Below are 27,567 nucleotides of genomic sequence, written 5' to 3'. Positions count from 1 at the left end.
CTGAAAGCAATTGGTCCATCAAAAACTAACCATGCATGGGGCTCTGTGTGCAGCCGAGTGGTGCATCTTGGCTTCTAAAACGTAAGCCCTGAGTTATCAGTCACGATCAGCATAAAGTGGTATCTGTTTACCTAGTGTTTTTTTCTAAATCAATGATAAATTCATACAAATGACAGAAAAACACTCAACTGCTTGGAATAGTAAAATGTAAAAAATCTAGATATACTTTCTGCTTATTATGAGAGTAATACATAGTCTAGAATAGTGCTAAAGAAGTGGAATTCAATCAAGTAAACATTGGAGTAAAAGTTAGTGCACAACCAATTTCAAAAGCCAATTTGCAATCCCAAACATAAACCAGACCTTGCAAGTGCTTGATTTCATTACTGCTTTCCACAGACACAAATACTCCCAGAAACATCCAAAGAGTGAGTAACCTTCATAGACTGTGTGGTCTACACAATTCTGTTTCCATTCAAAGGAACTGAACAAAAATAATGTAGAAATGCTTTCATGTTTCTATAATTAAGGTTGTTTTTGTGTTGGGTTGTTTTAGCATGTCAGTCATGCTTTTTCTGCAGGGATTTAGCAGCTATTTCACCTTTCTCAGCTTACAGCACTTTCTTTGGGTACAAGATAACTTTTCAGGGTATTTACAACCACAGAGTAAATATAAGTGAATATAATAAAATGTACAATTGTATCAAACCACTGAGCTTACCTAAATCTCAATCAGTTTTCCAATCTAACTTGTACGCTAATGGAAAGTTTTTGTCCTGGTTTGATTATCATTCACATGAGTTATTTAATGCTCTTGCCTCATTTTTCTTTTCATTTAGCATCAATTGTTTTCTTATCAATGTGATTTCAACTACAGTATCGTTGAACATTCCACATTAGAAGGGACCCACAAGGATTGCCAAGCTCAGCTCTAAATTTCCTGTACTTCAAACAGTTGGTTCTGGACAACCACAGCATTTGTCCAGTGCTGTTTGCATCACTGTCAAGTTACCTAATCATGTTCTTAATCTTACTTCCACCAATGCTCAACTTCTCCAGGGAATAATACTCTCAAAAACTGAAGGATGAAACTTTGCTTCACACAAAATCTGATCCTGGCAGCTTTCTTCCATTAGCTGCAGTGACCCTCATTTCTTAATTCCAGAATCTAAATTTATTTTCCTCTTTCTGACCGTATTATCAGTCTGGCCGAGACTACATTCATAAGCATTCACTCTAGCAATTAATAGACTCACAGAAAATATTCCTATGCTTTGGAGTTTCATTTCCTATCCCTACATAACTATAATATAAGAATCATCTGCTTTCAATCAAATTCAACCAAGCTGTGCTTCTTAAAGAGAATTATATTCCTGCAAGATTCACTGCAAGTTGCATCTGGGGAGTGGAGAGGCCAAAACGAGCATCCGTGATGCAGGAAGAGCTTTCTGCCTTCACGTGGAAGTCATCTCCTCCTCCTGGTCTGCTGTTTTACAGTAGGATTGCTGAAAATTGTAACAGTCAACATAAATATTTTATACATGTAGCCTTGACTTGTTGAAAAAAAACAGACAAAATTACTTCAAGTCAAATAACACTCTAGATAACATCCAGTGCTTGTGAATGCAACCTCAAACCTCCCGTACACACACAGTACACTTCAAATGATAAGAAAAAGACACTTCAGCATTTGTTCTACACACACTCCGACTTCATCCCATATTTTTCTAGGAACAGCTTTAAAATATATAAACTACAAAGAGTAAACTTTTCCAATTTCTTTTTAATGCATCACATTCAAGCAAATTCTTCTGAAATAGCCAAAATGGGCCCATGGAACTGAATTTGAGGCCTTGAAATTCTCATATGCTATGTAGGGCTTTTTTGTTGTTGTTGTAAACATTCATTCACCTCAGAAATATAAACAACTTGCCAAATTTCTATCCGTTTCAATTTTCAGATACTTACATGCATAGTATAAACACAAAAATGTATTTAACACAGAGTCCAGAAAGAAGCAGTGTCAAGGTATTCTGATAACAAATTCAAGTGTTTTATATTACATCAGTGAATTATACTTAACCAGATTTAGAATTTACACCTTAAACCTAGTTCTGAGTTCTAGGATTGTGTCACTGTGACAGTACTACAAACTAATGAGTTCTTCATGATGGTTACACGTTTTGGTTCATGGATTCCTTTCCGACAATGCCAACTACTGTAGGCATCACTCCTGTTTGGGGGCACTTTTCTGGATGATTGCTGCCATATGCCTTCTACTAGAACAGAGATGCATACAAAAATGAACACATCTATTTTCCATCCCAAAGACTCCACCCCAAGTTCCTTCCAGTACCTGAAAGGGCCTAGGGGAAAACTGGTAAGAGACTTTTCAGAAGAGCATGTAGCGATAGGACGAGGAGAAATACATTTAAAATGAAAGAGGGTAGATTTAGACTAGATATTAGGAAGAAATTCTTTACTTTGAGGGTGGTGAGACACTGGAACAGGTTGCCCAGTGAGGTTGTGGTTGCCTCCTCCCTGGAAGCATTCAAGGCAGGCTGGATGGCAAGATGCGAGCATCCTGGTCGAGAGGGAGGCGTTCCTGCCTATAGCAGGGGGCTGGAACTACGTGATCTTAAAGGTCCCTTCCCACCCAAACCATTCTGATTCTGTGACTCAGTGATGACAGCACAGGGTCAGGAAGAGGCCGCTGGGCTTTTGCCCTACTGAACCAAAGTGAAGCACACCGCTGTAACAAAACCACAGCCCATGACACACCGTGGCCTCCAGCACAATTTGTGCTTCCTGCCTGTGCAACTTTGAGGAATGAACGTGAGGAGCAAGTGGCTGTGAGTTATTCAAAACAGGATGCATTTGAAATGTAGAATTTGAAATGTACTTCAAATACAACAGTGCAAATGAAAACTACAAAGTTACTAACATCTCTAAGCATTAAATCCATATGTAAGCTGAAATTTTAAATCTGGTTACTTATCCTACAAGAGTATTACAGATTTATTAAATACTAAAAAAAAAAACAATACAATTTCTTAATAGTCTGTGCAGATGTCTCCTATTTGACTTCTGAGTTCACAAGTCCTTAGCTTATATTACAAATATCATTCAAGATTTCACCTTTACTGTGAGGATTTGTTTGCCTCTTTCTATCCCAGAGCTCATAATCACTGAAGAATTACAAAGTTTGATATTACCAAATATTCTGCAATAGATATTTGTCTTTGGAAGTTTACAGGTGTACAAATAGTTTCAGTCCTGAAAAGCACAAGTAGCTGGAATAATATTCCAACCACAAGATTCTGTGCCATGTGCCATCTTGAAAGCTGCTGTATTCAGAAATAGTGGCGAAAATTGTATTTATTACATACTTGTATTTGTTTTCATGCTGGTAAAAATTAAAAAGAATCCCAGAATAAGATGAAATTCTGATAAGCACTGAGACAGGAAGGGAACGGATTGAAAGATGTAGAAATAACATTCTCATAACTGAAATAAAGAGAAGGGTTCTCCCACTACTGCAGCAGAATTACTTTGAGCTAGACTGACTTCTTTAGCAACTGCAAGAAATTGTAGCATGCTCAGATTTACCACAAGTCACTTGCAAGGACCTCTCGTGGTTTCAGCAAATGGGTGAGTTGACAATAGGCATATGGAAAGGGAGATTAACTCAAATCAATGCTGAAAGCATGTGCTATCATCATATAAGTGAAACTGACAGTTCCTTATCCCTAAAATATCACTGGAGGAGAAAAACAGAAGCAGACTGGAAACCCGGTGCTCCTAACAGATACTTTTCGCCAACCATCGTACAAAGATAAGTTATAAAAAGCTACAACTTGCTAAGATTTCATTTATGCCCTGCCTGTTTGCATGTATAAAGGTAAAATATACACAGTATGTGAGGGTCAAAGAATCCCAGAGAGTCAGGCCTTTTCTGTGCAAAATGTCATACACTCATGGGAAAGAAGCCTTACTTAAACTTTTGGACGCTCCTCAGGAATGTATTTCCGTGACTCAGAAATAACCCCACAGTGTCAGCCACCATCATTTATAACAGAGCGGCTTAATCTCCATTTTCAGTACAAAATTTCAATCATCCATAGAAATTGTATCTAATGATAACCATTAAAAAGTATAATTGGATGCACACATACATGTCATACAACACATACATGCAAGGACAGATTGCACTTCACCTTTTTGTTACAAGCAACTCCTGCAAAAACTGCTCTGTTCACTACACTTCTTGGGATTGACACATGCTCTAGGAGCACACACAGAATGAAAATATGCAACGAGCACTGAACATCACATGCATTTTCACCACAGAGAAAAGCGTGTCAGCAGTCAGCACACCACAGCCAATCAACACCTGAGAGTACACAGCAGCATCTGAGCAGAGTCAGCTCAAATACCGGCCCTCTCAGACCATGCAAGCAGTTATTTACATACATTTATACATGGTGGAAAAGTACTTTTTGTTCTTACATTACTAATATATATCATTTGAACTAGAGAAGAAAACAAACAAACAAAGATTTAGGTTTGATTACTGTTTTTTTAAATTATTTGTACTATGTTCCCAAGTTCCAAAAACATTCTGAAAGCCAGTGACAAGAAAAATATATGCCTAAATCAGAAAATTGGACCATTTTTGCCTGGAAAAATAATCGTCTAAGATAATCTGACCTCTTCTTAATTAAATTTAGGTTCCCTCCTAATGCTTTAAGTAAACAATTTCTAATTATAACTTCTGTTTTCTACTTCACTGTTTAAAAATCCACCACACCATGAACTTCTATTACTTATCTACTTCAGGAACTTCTATTATCAGACATCAGCAAGTCAGATAATCCTTTCAAGAACAGCTTACATTTTGATTTCTTGCACTATGGCCAACAGACCAAGTTGATCACCTTCAGAGGTCTTTTCCAGCCCCAACTGTTGTCATTCTTTCACCTCTCATAACAAACCATCCTTCAGGGCGGATCTGCTTAAGCCCAGTGCCCCACACCTGAGTCTCTTCAGCTGTTTGTGCAGCTGTGTGATGAACGTATCCAGGCGACTGATCTGCCTGAAAAATTACCCAGCACAAACAGTTATTCTTCTGCCTCAACAATTTCCTGGTTCGTGTGCCCAAGCCCACGGCTGCTCAGAGTGGCAGGAACACAATGGAGCTGAGCAAATATGGGCTCAAAGAAACTGGGCTTCCTCTCTGAAAGCCACGCAGCACTTGCAGAGTCCTACTACAAATGTGTGGTTTTTTAATGTATGTCCACTTGCATAACACATACAGTGGTATTTTGCTGTTTACTAATTGAAATTAATCTATTTAAAATTTTTTGTTATCATTTATTTTTAAGCATAAGCCCTTGCATACTTGCAACTTCGAGGGCACGGGTTAGTAGGCATGGTGATGGCCGGAACAGAGTATCTTAGAGTCTTTTGCAACTGTAATGATTCCCTGATCCTACATGGCACCATCTAACATCACTATTTCTGCAGCTACCCATTGCTTTGGCAGAGTTTTCAGTAGCATCACAAACCACACATGCTTCCTCGCACGTAACAGCCTCTCAAGACCGTGAGGAGGGGGAAATAGCACAGGGAGTTAAGGAGATGCCTCTCACATTTCCTGAGATAGCCACCTCCGTAATGCACAGCTGACATGAGCTGTCATCATAAGACACAACTAGCTCCTCAGAGTAGCAAGGGCTCTTAACAGCTAACATTTTATTATAACCACACTGGGAAAGACATGCAACCAGAATTGCTCAGAAAGGGGTGGAAGCAGACAGTACTCTATATGATGAACAAAACAGTGCGTGCTGCAATGGGATTACTTTTCAGTGAAGTTTCCTAAGCTGCCATGGGCACTTGAGCTCTTCAGGGAAGGAAAGGACTTCACGGGTCCTTCAAAGAGCTCCTCATTTGGTCCTTTTAACTTTAACATTTGGTCCTCTAATCTCATGTGGAGAGTAGGAAGGAAAAGGAGATGCTGATCACAAGCTGAGATGCACTATTTTAAGCCATTTGAGATGTAATTGCACTGCCTTTCTGTAAGGTTTTATTAAGCTTTAAGATTCTTAGAACTGATAAAGAGAAGCTCAATCTGATACAGAAACTGGTGGAAGCAATGGTGTTTTACTGAAATACTTAACGATATCTTTTTAAAATAGATCACACAGCAAAAGCTCACATACTAGGGAACATGCAATTCTCTCACATTACACAACTCCATTACAACCTTGTTAGATAAATTGCTTACAATGACTACACTCCCCTCTTTCCCAGCAGTTTTAAAGTTGCCTCGTGTGTTTTACTAAGTATCATTCAAAAAGTAGAGGATCCACCACCCACTTCTTAACATTATAGGTTCAGGAAGAAGCCTTGGCACTCATAGAGAATGCTGCAGAGAAGACAGGACAGTCTTCCTTCCCTCTGTTACTGTTGTTCTTAGCACAGAAATAATACTACTGAATCAGTAAAAGCAAGTGAAACAGGGTTAATATCATTATAGGATTATGGCTTTGGGAGATTAGGTTGAAAAACTCTCTTAAATGTTTAAAGGCTGGTACAGAACTTAACAGATATTTGAGCCTTGGGCCAATGCTCCATGGCACAGAACCACAGTGGCCAGGGTCAAAAGGGACCTCAAGGATCATGAATCTCCAACCCCCTGCCACACGCAGGGCTGCCAACCTCCCCATTTAACACCAGACCAGGCTGCCCAGGGCCCCATCCAACCTGGCCTTGAACACCTCAAGGGACGGGGCATCCACAGCCTCTCTGGGCAGCTGTTCCAGCACCTCATCACTCTCATAGTAAAGAACTTCCCTCTGACATCCAAACTAAATCTTTCCTCCCTCAATTTCCCCTTGTCCTGCAGTTATCAACCCTTTCAAAGAGTTGATTCCCCTCCTGTTTGTAGGCTCCCTTTAGGTACTGAAAGGCTGCAATGAGGTCACCCTGCAGCCTTCTTTACTCTAGGCTGAACAAGCCCAGCTCCCTCAGCCTGTCTTCATAGGGGAGGTGCTCCAGTCCCCTGATCATCTTTGTGGCTCTCCTCTGGACCCTCTACAGCAGCTCTCTGTCTTTCTTGCACTGGGGCTCCAGACCTGGACACAATACTCCAGATGGGGCCTCACGAAGGCAGAGTAGAGAGGCACAGTACCACAGGAATATCCCAGTTCATATAGCATAGAATTCAACACAGAGAGCAGAAAATCTAGCTGTAGGTGTCCCTGTTCACTGCAGGGAGTCAGACTGGATGATCTTTGAAGATCTCTTCCAATTAAACAATTCTGTGAGGACTCTATGATGATTTTATGAAAATCATCACAATTTCCTTCAGATCAAACAGGGGCTTCTCTTCTTTCCACGAGCTACCACCAGAAGGCCCATCCCAGCTCTCAGATGCCATCTGTCGCAGTACTCAGCCCCACTGGTCGCTGTGCCCAAAAGGGTCTTCTAACAGGAAAAGGTTGGGATGAGAATGAGATTTTCCCAGTCTATCAACTGTTCCTGGTCTGTTTCTTGGTAACTGTAAGGTACCATGGTACCACTGTACTGGAAAGCATAGTGATTTTGTAACTTTTAAAAAATATAAATGATGATAGGTTCAAAGAATATCAAATTCTGTGCAAAACAGCTCAAAAAGACCTGCAACCTCGTTAAAGAAAGTTCACGTCAACTTAAAAGCTCAAAGCTATAAATTGGATAGAAAAACCCCAAGCAATTAATTTACACAAACTATTCTAATGTAGGAAAATGGACGAGTATTGTGGAACTTAATTACAAGCTGATTTGCTAAAATAGCTCCATACTCCATTGATATAACTGTTGACAGCACACACTTGCAAGAGTATGGTGTTGTCCCCAGAAAATTATCTACTGGGAACATGAAAAAGTGATTATGGGCAGATTAGCTGCATTTGTAGCTGCCCATACAATCAATCATGCAGCTAAATTTAATGAGCTCTTGACATTGCTGCAGTGTCTCCAAGGTTAGCGTGCAGTTGTTGCAAACCTCTGACCACATTTCAGGAACGTACCCAGAAATTTCAATTTTCTGTAGTGTTACACCACAGCCATTTCACAAACTCTTCTAAAAGCTAATCTTCTTTCTAATTATTATTTCTATCTATAAATCTGAATTTTATTAAAGTCTCCCTTATGAGGATAGGCTGAGCGAGCTGAGGCTGTTCAGCCCAGAGAAGAGAAGGGTCTGAGAAGACCTGAGAGCGGCCTTTCAGTGTCAAAAGGGGGACCACAAGAAAGAAGTGGACAGGTTCTTTAGCAGGGTCTGTTATGACAGGCCAAGGGAAAACAGTTTCCAACTAAAAGAATATAATGCAAAATAATATAAAATACTGTACAAAGGGAATTCATCTCTTATAACATAAGCCATTTATCGCTGAATTAGTCCCAAATATCTCCAGAGTGCTGATCTCTCAAGGTAAGGTACATCACAAGTCTGAGCATTTCATAGATCTGATGTGCTTAGTTGATAGCAAAGAATGAACAACCTCCAGATAAGCACAATTAGTCTAAAAAGACCTCTTAGGGGAATAAGAAAAACTGAAGAAAAGTACATCCGGTACTCGGTACTCTGAATGTTGTGAAATGCTTTGATTCAACACACGCATCTCCAAACACAACACCAAAAAGCTCAGCTGATTTCTGATCTAACAGCATGTAACAGCTTTTTTAGTTACAGAATAAGAGCCTTGAAAGAAGCCCAGCGATAGGTGAAATACACGCAGAGCTGATCAGAAGACATTTGCTAGATTAAAATGAATCCAGTTTTCCAAATCTCCACTGTGCATTTCCGAATTTCCTGAAGCGAGGTGTCTGCACAGAAAGTACTGACAGCATTCTATAGGGTGGCTACCCTGCTCGGACAAAAATGTGCAGATTTGATGTTATATCCAACAGCATAAACAAGCTATAAGAAGTTCTAACCGCATTCTACTAAGCTCCAGTCTTCCCACTGCAAGTTTCTAAGAGAACTGTCTTTCCTCTGCTCTTCTACAGTAAAAGAATGGTTTCTTGTAAAGCCCAGGTTTAGCATTTTATCATTAATGACGAAAACAAGAGCTAAAGAAAATGTCCCAGCTCACTAAGCAGTCATAACAATGGGTTAACAAATTCAAGTCCAGACAAATTTAAACAAAAGGTAGACATTCTTTCCTCAAAATGGCAGCAACATAATGAAACTGCTTTATCACCAGGAGTTCTTTTTAAAAAGTCAGCAGCTTTTGCATAATTCTATTTCTGGTCTGCTTCCTCCACAGTCTCAAAAAGCTTTCCTGTGAAAGAGCTGAAGAGCACATCCCACTCTGTAAAATGCCAGCGTTCATGAAATCAGGGCATCAGTCACATCCAGAAGGTGTAGCTGTCTTTCTTCACAATAAGGCACACAAGAATAAATAAATGAGCAACAAAACACACAAAACCTTGTTTATTTGCTAATATACATTAATAAAAAATACCGAATTTTGTTATTCTATGTTTAAAGGATTAGCTTTGGAAAAACTCCTGAAATCTTTGAGTAATATGTTTTACCATACTTTCCAGAGGTTTGGGGGATTTTAGTCATTTCTCTGAAATCCAAGAAAGTAACAATTTCTATTTTTCATTTTTATTTTGTTTCCATTCCAGCTACCGCAATGAGCCCACTGCTGTCAGACACCACAGTTTGCAAAGGGCTATCACAGGAAATCCAAAAGCTCTTTATTTTCCATCAGCCAATAACAGACAGCACAATGTGAGCAGAATCCTATGATCTTACAGTTTGGAACTGACTTTATAAAAAGCCAGAGGAGAGAGTATTGTGATTTGTGTTGTTTCCATTTTCTTTTTCAGTATATCCTGATAGCCTTCCATCACTGATGCAAATATAATCACAAGTAATGTTATTGCAACCTTATGCTTCATAGCATCACTTGGTGCAAATAAGGTAGGATGTATGGATGCCCCATCTCTGGAGGTGCTCAAGGCCAGGATGGCCCTGGGCAGCCTGAGCTGGTGGGTGGCAGCCAACCCATGGTGGGAGGCTGGAACTGGATGGGCTTTGAGGTCCATACCAATCTATGACATTCTATGATCCTATGATTCTATGTTACAGATAATCTCACAGTTTCCTAATTTCTAAATTCTATTTTCCTACAGGGTCAATTCTTCTTTTTGAAACCCCTTTCCAACATGGGTTCTAGGCAGCCGTTAATGACCAAAATTATCCCTCAGTAGAACCAATTTCCTTTTCAAGCCATCCCAGTTCAGGTAGTGGCTAAACAGAAACAGCTTTGTTAACCTACACCCATTAAGAAAACCAAACTAAAACACATGTAAAACACAAAAAGGGCAACATCTGAGGGAGAATATCCCCAGTTAGGCTCCTGCTCCAGGAAGTGTTTGAAAAATGGGAAACAAAAGGAGGTCAGGAGCAGGAGAATATTCAGAAATGCCTAAAGATGCACCCAACTCTGTACAGCAATGCAACTGCTCACAAATCAGCGGCCTCTGGATTAAATGCAGGAAACAGGAAACACCGTGTGACCCCCTCCTATTTGTCATTATTTGCACCACTGTCGCTATTTGCGAGGTATGGTTGACCTCACATGGACCTGAATGTTCACGGACCACAGGGAATCATTACCAAACTGAAAACAACTGGGACAAAAGCAGAACAGAGCCCGGCAGCAGGCAGCACATGGCCCACTCTCACCAAAACTCAGACAAAGCTCAGATTACACAAAGTCAAGCAAGTATACACCAGAGTAAAGCACAGACAGATATTTTCAGCTATCAAATTACAGAGAAAACCCTGCAGAAATACAATGCTGCTCTACCCAGAGTATTACTCTGGGCAACATTTTAACAGATTAGTCATTTTACAGATATTTGGCTGAAAATTTGGAAATAAATATAATGGTTTGGGTGAATAAGAATGAGCCATTATGCTCACGAAGTCTCACCTTAATAAATATCTTGCAAATAATACTTTAAGATTTTTATTTGTATATTGCACCTTGAGTACTGTGTTCCCCTCACTACAAGACATTGAATGTCCTGTGAACGGCAGCGGAGCTGTGAGGGGTCTGAAGCACAAGTGTTATGGGAAGCAACTGAAGGAACCGGGATTGTTTAGTCTGGAGAAGAGGAGGCTCAGGGGATATCTTACCACTCTCTACAGATCACTGAAAGAAGGCTGTGATGAGGGGAAGTCAGCCTGTTCTCCCAGATAACAGTGATAGGACAAGAGTGGCCTTGAGTTGCGCCCAAGGAGATTCAGGTTGGATATTAGGAACAATTTCTTCTCAGAAAGAGCGGTGAGGCATTGGCACAGACTGCCCAGAGTGGTGGTTGAGTCACTGTCCCTGGAGGTGTTCAAAATGCCATACCACCACCATCTGCTCCTGATGTGGGCCAACATTATAAAACAAGAAGCATTACTTTTGGTGCATCGTATCACCATTCATACATCGGTGTATTTTCTAACATCAAAACTCCACTCCTTTGAGCATGCTGTGATACCTTCAGCCCAACCACTGTAATTTTCCCCTTTTACTGTAGTAATGACAAAGCTCTGAAGCAGAGGCAGCCAGCAGGGAAAACACAGTGAGTTTAGAACACACCTCTGCACAGCGAGTCATGTCTGCTGCACTCACTCATCCCTTGTTCATTCCCTGTAATTAAGCTGTTTGGACAAGGTCTGTCCCACATGAAACAAGTTCATAAAGACTCAGCACAAATTATCAACTATAGTGATTAACACCATAATTGTTTTTTTTTTTTTCTGCCATTATATAACCTTCTTCCCCATGTTCATTCCCCATTGCTTGCCACACAACAAAAGCAACTGTGGAATTATGATATTCAGCTCTGGAAGAAAGTAAAATTAATGATCATCTTATTTCCACATCTCTTAAAAAAAAACAAGCAGACAGGTGCACAGAAAGCAACTATTCATCAGGTGGGATGAATTGCATGGAAGTTGGCTGAAAGCAGCACAGCTTTTGTAAAGTGGACAGCACGGGGGAGGCAGTGGCAGAAGGTTGGCAGGGGGAGAGAAAAGGAGCTTGGTCCTGCTGGGGACTGTAAGGGAGGGTGGCTTTTGTGGGGTTTGGTCTTTGTACAAATCAGCTGCTCCCTAGCCTGAGAGTGATGTGAGAGCTGTGCTTCCTGAAGGTAAAAGAAATAAGGAAATGCTGGTGGAGACTATACGCAAAAGTTCAGCATGGTGAGTTACTTTAAGAATAAATGCAAGAAATCTAGGGAAGAAAAATACAAAAGGGAGGCAATTTCAGTTTAATTAATTAAAAAAAAAAACAAAAACAAAAAAAAAAACCCACATTGGAAAGAAAGTCAGAGTACAACTTCAAGGAAAAACATTGCACTTACTAAAGCTGCTCTAAACACTCTAAATTGCAGCCAGTATGATCACAGAGGAGTCAAAGAAAGGACCTGTTATATCCAAAGAAAACGTCTGAATGGCTTATTTACAATGAAGTAAAACACAGGTTACCTGAGGAAGAATAATTCACTAGTAGGACTGACAAAAAAAAATGGCAGGAACAGTTTTACCAGTTCCATTATCAGTGGAGCTGGTTGACTCTAGGCTAATCATCAGTCTGCTCACTGATACTTACGAGTAATTAAACCTGTCAGGACAAGGAAGAAGAATAAATTAGTATACCACTAAAGGGCCTTTTCAACCCTAATTACAAGCTGCCTTGCTTTTGTGAAAAAACGGTGTTAGGGACTTTCTGCTGCTTCCTTTGTGTTAAAGAGGCTTAGCTGACATTGCATAGATCAGAAACTTCAGTGAGCCTTGTACAGGGTCCTTAACTTACTGTCCATGCACAAATATCAGCACATCAAAGCAATTCTCAGATTGCTTCCAGAGCTAGATGAGGCTCTGGGCAGCCTGGTCTGATGGTTGGTGACTGTGCCCGTGGCAGGGGAGTTGAAAATAGATGATTTTTGATGTCCTTTTCAACCCAGGCCATTCTTTGACTCTATTACATGGTTCCAGCAGTGCTTCGTGCTATTTGAACACTTTCTGCACTACTGGGGCCATGAAATGCTTCTTCCAACGTTGATCAACTCTGTAGCCCATAACCAATGGAGAAGCATATTTGAAAACCCTGTCTGCTAGGAAAAACACAGACCATCGTCACCAGTTTGTTTCTTAAACCACAGATCAAACTCACCACACAGATATAGCGTAATAAAGCAGAATGAGGGCTTGATGCTTACAGATTTAATTCCTCTATGAACCTATCTCGAGTGCCCTCTGCCTTATCACATAAATAAACCACAGATACAAAATTGCCAGGATGAAGGAACATTTTTATTAAAATAATAAAAAATAAAAATTAAATTAAATTAAACTAAAATAATAAAATGCTTCCTCCAAAATCCTTCAGAATTTGTTACCCACTAGTTTGTTTTGAAATCCTTTTTACAATTGGGACAGTTTAGAGACAAAAACTAAGAGATTTCTCAGTCCTTACCTGTAATAAACATTGAATCTAGCACAGACTTTTTTCTTTCAGTTAAAAAAAGTTTGCATTGGAAAGCTGGCAATCACTAAAGCGACAGCCTTAAGCAGCAGGATACAAACTCTCAGATATTAGAGAGAGGCTGTAACCTTCCCTATTCTGTTAATAAAAAAAGAATCCACCACCCCACCACCGCCACCAAAAACCCTAAAACCCAAAAAAGAAAGAGATGAATAGATATATAAAATAAAATCCTTAGATCTTTCCTGTGTCTTGAAGATGGCACCATTTTTATCAGCTTCTTAGCTCACCTGAGCAGAAACTGCTTCAGAGTAGTGGAAGACATTGCAAATCAGTCTTATCTTCAAAGGTGGTGGTGGGAAAACCCAAAGGAATTTCAACCCTCTGAGATATCAACAAAGAATTTAATTAGGAGGTGATTTACTGCAGTATTTTGATACTATAATCTGTAAGCCTGCAGTGGAGGAATAGGTCAAAGAGAAATTCCTGCAACTCTGCTTCATTAGTGTATCTCCAGATGTTTCATACACATAGTTTTCAAACGTTTAGTATAATGCCAGAAAAGAATGCCAGGAAAAGAAAAAAATCATATTAAATTTTTTAAGTTATCTCAAATAAAATGTATTAATATTCCTGGAGTGATTTAATATAGAAAAATTTGAGCTCTCGTCTATACTTAGAAAATGATGGAATTGGGTATTCCAGGAATAAGAGCAGCTTTGTCTAATTTTAGGCCTCCTAAAAACCTTGCTTAGGAAAACGCTGAGCACTAGAGCATGGGAGACATTCTAACCTAGCCTTAAATTGTGCCAGGGGACATTCAGGTTGAATATTAGGAAAAAAATCTTCTCAGAAAGTGTGGTGAGGCATTGGTACAGGCTGCCCAGGGAGGTGGTGGAGTCACCAACCCTGGAGGTGTTCATGAACTGTGGAGATGTGGCACTGAGGGATGTGGTCAGTAGGCATGGTGTGCACGGATTGATGGTTGGAGTAGCTGATCTTAGTAGTCTTTTTTACCTTTAATAATTCTGTGATTCTAACAACAGCCAGCACTGAAATTATGTGGTAACTTTGTCATGGAGGACCTTGCGAAAACCCTCTTGCAATACTGGAGAAAATAAAAGAAGATAGTGACGAGACACAAGAACACACTGGTCCTTGAGCCAGTATAGCAAGGGAAGGAGAGGACTTCAAGGTTGCAAGTCTATGCAACCACCTAACAGACAGACAGCAGTTCATCACATAGAGGGGTACAAGCACAGGTTTTTGCATAGACACTTGAGACATAAAAAACACAGCAGGACTAAACTTAGAAAACTTAGAAATATCCTATTCTATGGGTCACCATGAAAAGAAGGGCAGTAACATGGCATCTCTGAAGTGACGATGGTATGGTGTGAGCAGAATAAGGACACTGGGCAAGAAGGCATTAAGACTTGTTAAAAATATGCAAAAGCAGGGGTTATGTTGGGATGAAGCTCTGATCAGTTTGGCAAGGACAGCAAAGGCGAGATGTCAGCATCTACTGGACAGACAGACAGTAGGAAGCATACAGACACAGCCAGTACCATGAGAAGGACCAAGTGGCACTGGATCGATTCCGAACCATTTTGCCCAGCTTTTCTAAAATTCCCCATAGCTTTCAAATGCACAAAGTGTTCTTTCCACTTCTGCCAAAAAAGCACAGCATTTAAGCATCCAACAGCTGTAGCTTCTCATTCCGGGAGTGTTTCCCCAGCATCTGTAACATAATCTCAAATCATCATTTTGTTTGCACAAAAATGCCTTGGTGAGCGACTGAGGGAGGACCCGTCTCTCAGCCAGTCATCTGTCACTGCTGTCACTGTGTCTGCTGTGAAACAGCAACTCAGGGTCAGCTGCAGTGAAATCTCACACTGCTATTTTATATATGTGGGCAAAACCTAAACATTTATTAGTTATCAGAGGCAATAAAAATAATTTTCTCTTTATTGTATCTTAGGGTAAATGACCTCTGTTGCTACATTAGTGGATCAGTGGCATATAAACAGTTAATATACTGTAAGGAAAGTACTAATGAGTGGGACACTACAGTATCCTGCAGTTAGTCTGAAAACTTAATGAAATTAATAGTCCCACCAAGCTAGTGAAAACAATTTACCACAGTGGTATACTTTGTCTTTTGTGTTAACAGTTCCATTACTTATAACAATATTTCCCACATCACTGTCATAATATACTCAAAATATTTTGTGAAATTCTCTTTTACCATATGCACATACCCAAACTGAAATAACTTATATTGTTGAATTATTAGTGTACCAAAATGAAAAAATGCTCATTTATGGAAGTCTTATGAATAAAGATAACTGTTGGAAAGTCATATTTGCAAAATACGTATTTAATATCTCACATTCAAACTATTACTTGATAACCAGCATTTGTACCAGGGCACACTATTTATCGGCTGCTGCTTCAAGTGGCTCTTCTCTATTTGAGATAAAGAAGAAGAGAATGAGTTTCAAGAATTTGAATGGATATCAACAACGTGGAAACAAATATCAATCAACCTTTCTTTTACACATCATCATCATTATCACTCAGACAAACAATGAAGGACACTTTCTTTAATTCTAAACAAATGATTCCAAGCTCAGATTTGATTGTACAAAAAACTTGCAGTCGAAATATTCTGAGTTATAGCAACAGAAAAAGAGTTTTTTCCTCAGAAATATGTTAGTAAACATGTGCATGCTTCCAAACTTCTGGAATTCAGAACATTTTTCTCATGATGTTCCAAACCTTCTGGAAAATTGTACCCATGAGTTTTTCTCTTGCACTCAACCCTTCTGAAATAAAACTGAGTTCAAGGGCATGCAGATGACACAAGGAACAATTTATCTACGTTTTTCTCGCAAATTTACACAAAGTCCAATCAGTTGTAATGAAATCCACAGGAGAGGAGTACATTGTGTACAAAATACGGTTATTGAGAAAGAAGGATTTCCACATCTGCCTCTGGACAGTTCCGTTCTGCACTCTGCACAACGACACAGCTCCGATGAAGGAAAGAGAATTCAGAGGAGTAACTTAAAAATGACTGCTGAGCTCTTCTTACAGAGAAATGAAATCCAACAAATACATAGCAGCCAATGCACCAGTCTTACAAAATTATAAAAATAGAGGGGAAGTTTTTAAACAAAACAATTCATCTCTACATGTACGAAATACATTCTGGTGATGCATGCAAGGAGAGATCAGTGCTATTAGCAGTTTCCCAATAAAACTGCAGAGAGTACGGAGTAGTCTTCTACAGACTAAAGCTTAGCTTCCAAACTTCAGTGAAATTCAAGAAGTAGGCAGAGTGCAGTGATTTCTCTAACACCCCAACAATGTCACCAGTCACAAAATTTGGAGGGTCATATTTACAGGGCAGCCCAAGCATTACCTTGCTATCACTGGATGGCTGAAGAAAACAGGCATTGGGCATTTTTTTATCAATTGAAGCATTAATGGTAACATATTTAGCCATTGGGACCTATGTCCAACGCAACCCAAAGTGCATGAGACCACTTGAGTCATCAAGACCAATTAATGCGCTCATGATAGGAATTAAATAAAGCTATTGCATAATCTAATGCAATCAGTGACATGTTGCCTTCACTGCTGACCATGACACTGATGAAAAGACCAGAAGTCTACTTTTCACTCTCACTCCTATGATGACTAAATTACTAGCCAAGTCACATATGGAGATGTTAATACGATATTTTTTCTCAAGTTTATTTAGGTAGTTAACTGGAACGGGAATTATCCCTTATTAAGTTCATGTGGTTCCTGACACATGTAGCTGGTGTAACTGTAATTCAATTCCCTAAGTCCACATGTCTTGAATTACTTTGTGACACAATGGTTTTTGCAAAAGATTGCAGCCTCATTGATGAGAGGAGGTGAATCCAGACTGCAAAGCAAAGAAGACTTATCAAGGGGCACCGGCTTCATTTGGTTTAGTGAACTTCAGCCTCAACATTTCCAAGTGAGAGCAATATGCAATGGAAAACAGGTTTAGAAAGGAACCAACTAATGGTACTACAAGCCAATCTATAAAATTGACCACTGGAAGCTGTATTTATGAATTTAAGGAGAAACTTCAGTGCTATTTTTTTAATAGCTGTTTACTTCCCCCCCAAAAATGCTCCTTCATTATGAGAAATACCCAGATATATCAACTTCATTTCTAGAGATGGCAAATATAAGCCTAAAGTTGTTCTTATTCCAAGTTTTTAAAATAAAAAAACTCAAAGAAGTGCAGACCTCAATTACTATTTCCTGCCCAGTAAAAAGTTAAGTCACTCATTTCATTAAATACTGTTGAAACCAAGGGGACATATACACACACTTAAATTCACTCCCTACTGAGTAAAGCATGTGCTAATGTGCCTTTGAGATTTAGTGTCTCATGCTGCACGCTCTTGCAAATATTTAGGCATGTCCTTAAATATGTTACCATTAATACTTCAATTGATAAAAAAAATGCCCAGTGCTGTTAGCAGGAGTCAGACTTTGAGCACTACTGAGGAGGTGACTATACTGAACGAATTACAACTGTAATATGACTGCTATTTGTAAATGAAAAAATTCTCATAAAGTTGTACATGAAGTTTATCTACATGAAGAGATAAGAGTGAAGGAGTAAAAATCTTGTAGGGGAGAATAAAACACAGAAGTAAATCAAATTACTGTCATGGATTGCAAACAGAAAAGTCAAATTTCTCTGCTTTGCTCCCACATTTTTTTAAGAACTCACTGGACTTCAACAGGGCATGTAAATAAACAGCGACACAGTGTTTGTATTTTAAATTCTACATAATTAACCAACAGTCCTTCTCTTCGCTGCAATCAGAACCTCCATATAGGAAAATATAAGCCAATTGATGCCATATGGCCCTCCAAATTGTTATTCCAGATGTATTCCTTGGAGTCATAGAATTGAAGTTCCTGTTTCCTTTAAATAACACATTCCTAATAACTCAGATTTTAAGTATAAAGTCATTTGTTAATATGATTTATTTCATATTCAGTTCCTTCATCGTTTTTCTGGTCACCTTAGTGCAAATTCAAGAAACTGTTTAACTATGAGATATTAAACCTTGGAGAAGAACAAATGCACTTAGCTTTAGCTTTTGGCCTGAGATTCCTGTGTCTAGCATGGTGACCTTACAAGTACAGGCATCTGAGAACTATTTTTATTAGCACAGAAGAGCTTTCATTTACTCACAACACTTGTTTTTAAGAATCTGCATTTTCACTACCTTTGTCTTTGCCTTTAGCCTGTAGCAAAGAAACAAAAACACAAAATGCACAATTCTGTGGTAATATTTGCTTAATTGGAGGCTAGCACAGCTAAGTACCGCTACCAGAAACTCAGAAACAGTGATTGGAGTTTGAGCAATTGCTTTCCTACATTGCCCTGCCAACAACCTCAACTTTGTTGAGCCATTTTCTCTAAGGGCTAGAAGTAATTAAGTTTCATTGCTAAATCACTCCTGAGCCTGTCTTGAGCAGAAAAATCACTTATGTTTAATTGCATGCGGTGATGTGGTGAGCAGTCTGTTAGGTAGACTGCAGATAGCAGTTCATTTTCCGCAGCTCTGCAGGGTGCTTAAAAATGAAAGGTCATTATTTTACTCAGGTAGTCACTAGTATAATACATATTTTCTACAGAAAACAGCACTGCTTAAAAATGCTCATTGCTGGAGTTTGTGTTATATCGTTACGCTAAATGTTTGTATTGAATATTCATCGAGTTTAAAAAGATGAGTTTCTGAAGCCTAGAAACAACTGAACTGAATATTAATTCTACTATTATAAACAACTACTTAATATTTAATATAATTTAATCAAGTGTGTTGCACGTAGTTAAAAAAAAGGGTATAAATTAAAAAAAGAAAAGCCTGCCATTTTCAATATATGAAGATGCACGTTCAATAGACACGTGTATAATCATACACACACACTCCTGAATGCATGCACATGTCACTGGGAATGCTCCCCATGACCTTAAGGAACCGCGCACACTGTTTGTTAAACAGAACCACATATTTTTCACCTGATTCCATCATGAAAGAATTAGTTTCCATAAAATTGTAACTGACGGGAACAGATTGGTTTCATGGTTCAGAGCGGGAGGATTGTTCCAGCAGTCCAAGCATGCTAACCTTCCTGCTGCTGCCAGGCCAGACCTGCTGCTAGCCATGCTACCCCACACTAAGCTGCTAGTCAAGAAAAACAGTATTTTTTTGTTGTTGTTCATAGAAGAAAACAATCTAATACACTAAAAACATTACAACTTAGTCACTGGCGAATTTTTACAACAAAGTTTAATTAGCAGCCGCTATTAGTGTTTCATGAAGTGCCCTCACTCTTGAGCAATGGCATTTGACCTTTCCCATAGCAAAGAGTCGCTTTGCATTTGTAGAGGTATTCAGCTGTCTGAGGCCAGACTGTTCTCCTGAGCATGACACAGGCACAGGGCTGGTCTCCAAGAATCAGCTTACAAAAGTTCTTCATTTAAAAGAAAGAAGAAAAAGATTCTAAGCATGAACTGATTTCAGACCAGTGGAACATGGCATCAGAGGTCCAATGAAGCCAGTAATGCTCACCAAATGAGGATCTGAACCTGCCATGAGACAGAAATACATCAGTCTCTGCCCTCCTGTAATCAATTCACTAGAAACACTATCCAGTATCAGGTTGGGTATTAAGAAAAGTTTATTCTCAGAAAGAGTGGAGAGGCATTGGCACAGGCAGCTGAAAGAAGCAGTGGAGTCAACATCTGGAAGTGTTCAAGAACCGTGGAGATGAGGCACTGAGGGACGTGGTTCAGTGGGCATGGCAGAGATGGGTTGATGGTTAGACTAGATGATATTAGTGGTTCCAACCTTAATGATGTTATGACTCTATGATCACGCCTCGGTTTGGGTCTCACCATTCCCAGTTGTGGCAGAAAACCTTCTTGAGAATTTGTGAAAACGAACAGCACTCTCATACACCTTCACTTCTGCGGATGTCATCCTAAAACCTTTAGTGTAAATACTGGAAATCTTTTGTCCTAAATACTGAACTTTGATTTTTATAAGAATTTAGAAGGAAATTATATAAGAAATATTTAAATTCTAGATTTTGTATTCTATTTACTGTCCATATATTTAAATGCCATAATTCCAGTTTTACAAATAAGAAAAATGTACAGCAAGATTTAATGCAGAAGTTATTTCAAACTAAAAGAAGGGAGATTTAGATTGGACTTAAGAAAGAAGTTGTTTATGATAAGGTGGTAAAGCACTGGAACAGGTTGCCCATAGATGTGGATACCCCATCCATGAAGACATCCATAAGGTCAGGCTGGACCGGGCTCCAAGCAACATGACCTAACTGTAGGTGACCCTGTTAACTGCAGGAGAGTTGGACTAGATGGCCTTCAAGGGTCCCTTCCAACTCCACCAATTCTGTGACTCTATGGCTTATAACTGCAGGCTGAGCCTCCCCTCACAGAAGAGATGCTCCCCTCACCAAAAAGGTGGCCCTTCACTGGACAGATTACAGCAGTGCTGAGTAGAGAGACAGAATCCCTCCTTCAATCTGCCAGCAGCACTCTTCCCAAAACCATCCCATAAGTCTTCTTTGCAGCAAAGGCCCAGTTATTAAAGCCAGCTACTTTTTTTGTTCATGTTTACTCATCAACATATGAATAAGGAGCATCAAATATTATGAACTGGAACAGCAGAACAAATGTGTACATTAAAGATGCAACTGGACATGGAGAAACACAGCGATCAGAGGAAAAAGTCTCTGATGTACATTCTCAGTCACTCCAGTCTGCCCAGGTTTTTGCTTCCTGTCAACATGATTTTTCCAATCAATTGAAATTGGAAGAACAGCCATGAGCCACTCCTTCATCTGTCATTGAAATGGGAGAACATAAGTCTAATAAACTGAAGGCAGTGATAATTCCAAAGAGCAGGCATGAAACACCAATTATCGCTTCAACATGATTTTTATATTTGCATTATTTCCTAAAGAAATATTAATTTTCATCAGTTTGGAATTATTCAATGCAAACAACGTTTACACAAAAATTGAAGCATCCTATCTTCAAATAAATCTATTCATAGCATAATAAATTAATTAGATGACATGCATTAATTTTTATTGTAATGGGTTAAAGAAAATGACAGACAGTTCACCATTGGCAAGACTATTACTCCAATAACTCGAGTGAAACTGCTGACATGTAAACTAAAGATCAATTGATTCTATGCTTTACTTATCTCTTCTGCATGTATTCAGCATTCTTAAATGCATAGAAGAATGAAAACACACCCTTAGCTTTATGAATTTAAACAGCTTTTTACGATTTCCTATTTCTTCAGCTTTTCAAATGCCAACATCACCACCATCACCAGCAGCCTGAGAAAGAAGCATGACTCAAACACCATCCTCTTGCAACAGCTATTGTGCTTCTCCTAATGTTTGGAAGTACAGCTCTCCCTATTGATTATCTTCGCTCTGGCAGAACAATGCAGTTCCCAGACCACATCTTTGGAGGCAGGGTCTAAGTGTAAAGAATGATGATGGTTCCATTATAATGCCATGGCATGTAAGACCAAAATTCAAACATTTTCAAAACAGATGCTGTTGTGTTATAGAAATGTCTGTATTTGAGCTGACAATCACAAACTGTATTTTTAATGAGAAAGAAATTAAGATATATTATTATATTACAACTTCGTATGCTCCCCAGATTTCCTAATTATGAAAAGTCATGTTAAACAAATACTTAATTGGAAACAATAAGAAACCTGAAGAATACATGACAAGTAAAAGAAAATTGTAAGAGAAAAAAAAAAAAATTAAGGATGCAATTCTCTCCTTTCTTTGCTACTTGTCAAAAACTTCTTGGTGGAAGATATGTGGCAAAAATTTCTGAGCTTACTGCAATATACATTTGAGACTCGTGTTTTACTTCACAAAGGGGAAGTTATGATTATAAGAAGATAAATAAATACCATCAGACTTCATTAAAAATCTATAACAGAAACAACGCATAGCATGATATGTCAAACATTTTAAATGCCAAACCTCATTGTTCCAGCCTACAAAAAGCAGAGAGGCTACATTGCCTCTGCATTTAAAAGAAAATCACACAGCATTAATTGCTTAGATAAAAGCATTAATCACTTAGTAAAACATTTAGTTCTCTAAGATTCCAAACTGGAGTGTTATCCTTTTAAAGCAATTCTCCTCATATTCTGCAACAGACATCCTATTTTCTTATATTTCTACCTTAGATTTGCAGCATACACAATATGTGCAGTGTACTCATTTGGCAAGTTCCCTACCTTATGAATCCCACCACTTTACTTTAAAACTATCTGGAATACACCAATATATTTCAGGGTATATACATAAAATATACATCAATATAATTTCAGGCAAATTATATATTGAAAGAGAAGAAGACTTCTTCACATTCAACTAAGGCTTTGAGACAAATTCATCTTCTTCTCGTTATTAGAAATGATTTCCAGCCTGAAACCACATAGACAGGACAATCCTGCACAGTGTAGCACCAAACATGCAGTGACATGGCTGAAATCGCCTTCATACAGCTGAGCACATGGCAGAAACATCACTCAGACACTGAACAGCTTGAAGGGAATCTGGTAATTATCCTCTTCAGGGATCTGTGGCATTCTCTTTCATTCTAGGTTCAGTTTTCACTGTATTTAATCAGGAGAATTATTTACTTTTAATTTAAAGCCAGATATTATTGATAAAATATGCAGGTCAGACTTCAACAATTAAATTATATTTGAGCTGTTCAAAATTCGGACCTGTCAAAAGGATTTTCCAGATAGCAATACAAATTTTAAAACAGTATTGACACACGTTCCAAAAAGCAACCTTAAGTAAGTGGACTATAAGCCATTTCTATGCTCAAATATATGTTTTATCCATTTGCTGCTGTTGTACAAGCAGGCTCAAAATCATTTCCAGAAAAGATTTCAGTGGGCAGAAAAGCAAAAGATACGTGTGTCCCCAAATCCAACCGATGGCTTTTGTTTGGTTGGTTTGTTCAGATCTACTTTCTTCAATAATACTTCTTATTTTTTTAATATTTTTTTAAAATAGTTAAAAACGAAACTCTTCTGTCTCTTGAAGACAGAGAGAAGCAATCACCCTTTAGAGGAAAAGGGACTCAGATGTGCCCCCAAGTAATGGCTTCTTTTGCTTTTGCAAAGTAATTACTTCCAAAAATGAGAGTATTGGGTAAGAGAAGTGAACACTGAAACACATTGGCACTTTGGATCTTACACCACATATTCAGAAAACGTGGTTTGGTTAAACTAAATTGACATTGTTTTTGTAACACATTAAATTAAAAAAATACACATTTTTCTGTGTGCTAGCAACCCTCTACCAGGAGGGAAAGAAAACACCAAAAAAGATCCAAGAGACTGACAATGCTACTTTGAAGGCAGGAAAAGCCCATGAATGTTATGACATTGCCTTACAAGAACTTAAGTTTCATTGTAGCAAACCAAATTTCTTTTGTATATGTCAAACACAGTTTGCTACGAAGCATTTCAATTTCCAGTGAGAACAAACGAGACTTGCTTTGACCAACAGCACTCTTTGAAAGTGTCCTTGGCTGGAAACACAAAGTTTAAAAAACAGAGAGTCATCAGGGCTGTAGTTGGAGTGTACCCAGCGCTGTAAGATGTATGTAAATCTGAGAAAACATCTTTCCTCACGTATTAACATGACAGTCACAGAGTATTCAAGACAAAAGAGTGGAAATCAGAGATGTCAGGGCAGTCTGTGAGAGCAGAACTTTTGAACCCCTGGCAATAATGACATCTTTGTGATAGGAAGGCAAAAGGGTAAGGATCAGATGTCTGGGATCACGTTGCCATTTGGTTTCTAACGTGCCTGAAAGTGATTAGGTCTGATATGCCCTCGGGCTGAAATCACAGGAAACGGAGTGCCCAAAGCAATTTTATTTGAATGAAAATTCATCTCGAGTGATTCACAGTACCTCTCACAATCTACAATGATGGCGTTTATGAAGCCTTCCTGCATGTCATGCATTACAAATGAAGCTGGCCGAAAACACAGGCAGGCACAACGCTGCAACAGAACTCAAAACTTAAGAGTCAAAGAATAGGTCCCTTCATACAGAAAGGAGATCACCATGTAAATGACTGCCCTACACCTTGTCACCCTCACAGTACAGAACTAAAAATAATACTCGGCATGTCCTAAGATCTCTTTCATGCTCATGGGGTGAGCATACAGCAGCAGAAGCTCCAGAGAACGCACAGCTGGAGAGCTATGCCAATCATAAAGTTTGTGACATTAATGAAATGCAGCCTGAGACTTCCGTATGTAAGCACTGCTGCATCTTTGGTGTGCTCACATCTGCCCATACACTCTTTGCATCATCTTGGAATAAGCATAAAGTGAGGCCCCACCTCGAGTACTGCACTCAGTTTGGGCACCTTAATACAGAAAGGACATGGAGGTGCTGGAGCAGGTCCAAAGAAGAGCAACAAGGTTTGTGCAGGACTTGAAGAACGTGCCCTATGAGGAGAGATTGAAGGAACTGGGGCTGTTTTGTCTGGGGAAAAGGAGGCTGAGAGGAGACTTTATTGCTCTCTTCCAATATCTGAAAGGTGCTTACAGCAGAGTGGAGTTGGTCTCTTCTCATTGGTGACAGGATGAGGGCAAATGGCCTCAAGTTGAACCAGGGTAAGTTTAGGTTGGATATCAGGAAAAACTTCTTTATTAAAAGGGTTCTTAAGCACTGGAATAGGCTCCCCAGGGAGGTGGCTGAGTCACCATCCTTGGATGTGTTTAAAAACCATTTGGATGTGGTGCTCAGCAATATGATTCAGTGGAGGGTTGTTAGTTAGGGTAGTATGGTTAGACTGCGGTTGGACTCAATGATCTTAAAGGTCTTTTCCTACCTGAGCAATTCTGTGATTCCATGATGAAACCTTACCAGGTTCTGCCCCACGCTCCATCCCCAGGACAAAGCAGCTGACAGAAATAACTCATTAACAAGGCAACATATTGACTCCCGAAAGTGAATTCTCCCTCTGGGTTTGATTCCCTCCCAGGGATGCTGCAACATTTCAGTCAAACCAGAAGCAATACAACTGTCAAGAAGATTCTTCAGGAACATTAATGATCTAAATTTCAATGGCTATTAGTATTATGTACACAAATTTGTAAGTACTTTTGGCAGGACAATTTTCTAAACTCTCAACAGTAAACTTATAAACCATATCCAAAAGTCAAATATCCAGCATCACCTCATCTTTCAATTCCTTCAAGGAATTGAAGCAAGACTCAAAAATTCTGTAAGCTTTATGACTTGAGTCCTAGGAAGAGGAAAAGATTGGGAACATCAGAAAAGACATTTACCCTAAACAAGGAATATTATAAATCCACCTGTTGATGACAACTGGATTATAATGAGTAACCTTTCATGCATTCTGTTTTGTCTGCATAGAAAAAATGTTTCTCCATTAAACTGTTGAATATACTGTAATTTTTAAAAAGAATTTAAAACAAATAAGTATCTGCACAAGTATTTCCTTCTAGTATTCAACATTTTCACTCCCTCCTAAATATTAAAGGGGTCTAGAATCTAAATATTGTTAGGAAAACCCAACAGCACTTCTGCACATTCAGACTGTCGCCTGCATAGTTTGCAATTGCCAATAAACAATTTGCTCAGCTTCCATTTCAGCTGCCAACTTCACACTTCTCAAACAGAATGCAGTCAACTTTAGCTCACATTCAGCTTTTGTTCTGGCTTCCTTTCTAGTTACGCACTGTGCAAATATTTAGCAATTTCTTGGAAGAGCTAAAGAAAATATGATATGACTCTTGATAATTATATTTCCTCTGGAAAAAAAAAAATCATTCAATTAATATCCCTCCTCATTTTCTAACTAAAAAATTACAATTCCACAGTGAAACGTAGTGAAGAGATCTTCTGTGAGTCACAATAATTCTTGCTCTGCATAGAGCCTGACAAGAGTATAAGAGAGAAATGAGGCCTTTTTATTTTTCCCATTCTATCATGAACTGATTTGCAATCAAGTCCCAGGAATGCCCAGGTTACCATGTCACAGGACACTCGCAGTTCACCATCACCACACAGAAGTGTTTTCACCCACTTCCTTCCTTCCTGATCGTGGCTACAACCTCGCACTGCTTATCTGCCTGTTGGTCTCCAACCCTTGAGGCTAATTAACTGAAAAAGATCAGAGGAAGTATCTGAAGAAGAAACATAAACATTTTCTACCACATCATTTCTATGAGGTACAATGTGTAAGATACACAAATTGTTGGTACTGCTCACAACAGAGATCATTGTGGCTGTAAATGTTCCAGTACTGTGTTTAATATTATTAGTAACACTTCTATAAGAATCATTTGAGTTTTTCCATACTTCACACCATCCATCAGGTATCTACAAGGATGGAGATTTCACACATTGTCTGGCCAACTTGTTCATTTAAACACAGAAAATTAAGTATCCTTCACTGAAAAATCTAAACAGAGAGAATATAGAAGCATTGCACATATTCTATAATAACCACTCCTGAAAGCTGTACTACATTCCGTATGAAAGAATGAAGAGCAGAACAAAAAACGTGCAAAGGATCCATATTCAAAAAAGCAAAAACTGAACAGTGTCAGGACAGGAAATCACAGAACCATAAATTCATAGATTCATAGAATGGCCTGGGTTGAAAAGGACCACAATGATTGTCTTATTTCAAACCCCCCCGCTATGTGCAGGGTCGCCAACCACCAGACCAGGCTGCCCAGAGCCACATCCAGCCTGGCCTTGAATGCCTCCAGGGATGGGGCATCCACAGCCTCCTTGGGTAAACCTCAGGTACTTCTTCAGACAGCGATGCAAAAATACATTACTTTCTTTCAAAAGAGAAATTAA

The 27,567-nt window shown here is 39.0% G+C and overlaps 1 protein-coding gene and 1 long non-coding RNA gene across 3 annotated transcripts in view; one reads left to right on the top strand and one right to left on the bottom strand.

The window, feature by feature from the left end:
• TMEM135 (transmembrane protein 135) overlaps positions 1 to 27,567 on the bottom strand; it is a 164,991-nt gene that overhangs the window by 67,141 nt on the left and 70,283 nt on the right. The window lies entirely within an intron of this gene.
• LOC128074598 (uncharacterized) overlaps positions 6,895 to 27,567 on the top strand; it is a 482,510-nt gene continuing 461,837 nt past the window's right edge. The window contains exon 1 of the long non-coding RNA XR_008203240.1: positions 6,895 to 6,984. This is a non-coding gene — a long non-coding RNA (uncharacterized LOC128074598). The remainder of the gene's footprint in view (positions 6,985 to 27,567) is intronic.

The sequence above is a fragment of the Tympanuchus pallidicinctus genome, unplaced genomic scaffold (assembly GCF_026119805.1).
Source record: "Tympanuchus pallidicinctus isolate F22 unplaced genomic scaffold, pur_lepc_1.0 scaffold11, whole genome shotgun sequence".
Lineage (NCBI taxonomy): Eukaryota > Metazoa > Chordata > Aves > Galliformes > Phasianidae > Tympanuchus > Tympanuchus pallidicinctus.
The sequence above is the reverse complement of the archived record's forward strand: the minus strand, read 5'-3'. Positions and strand labels throughout refer to the sequence as shown.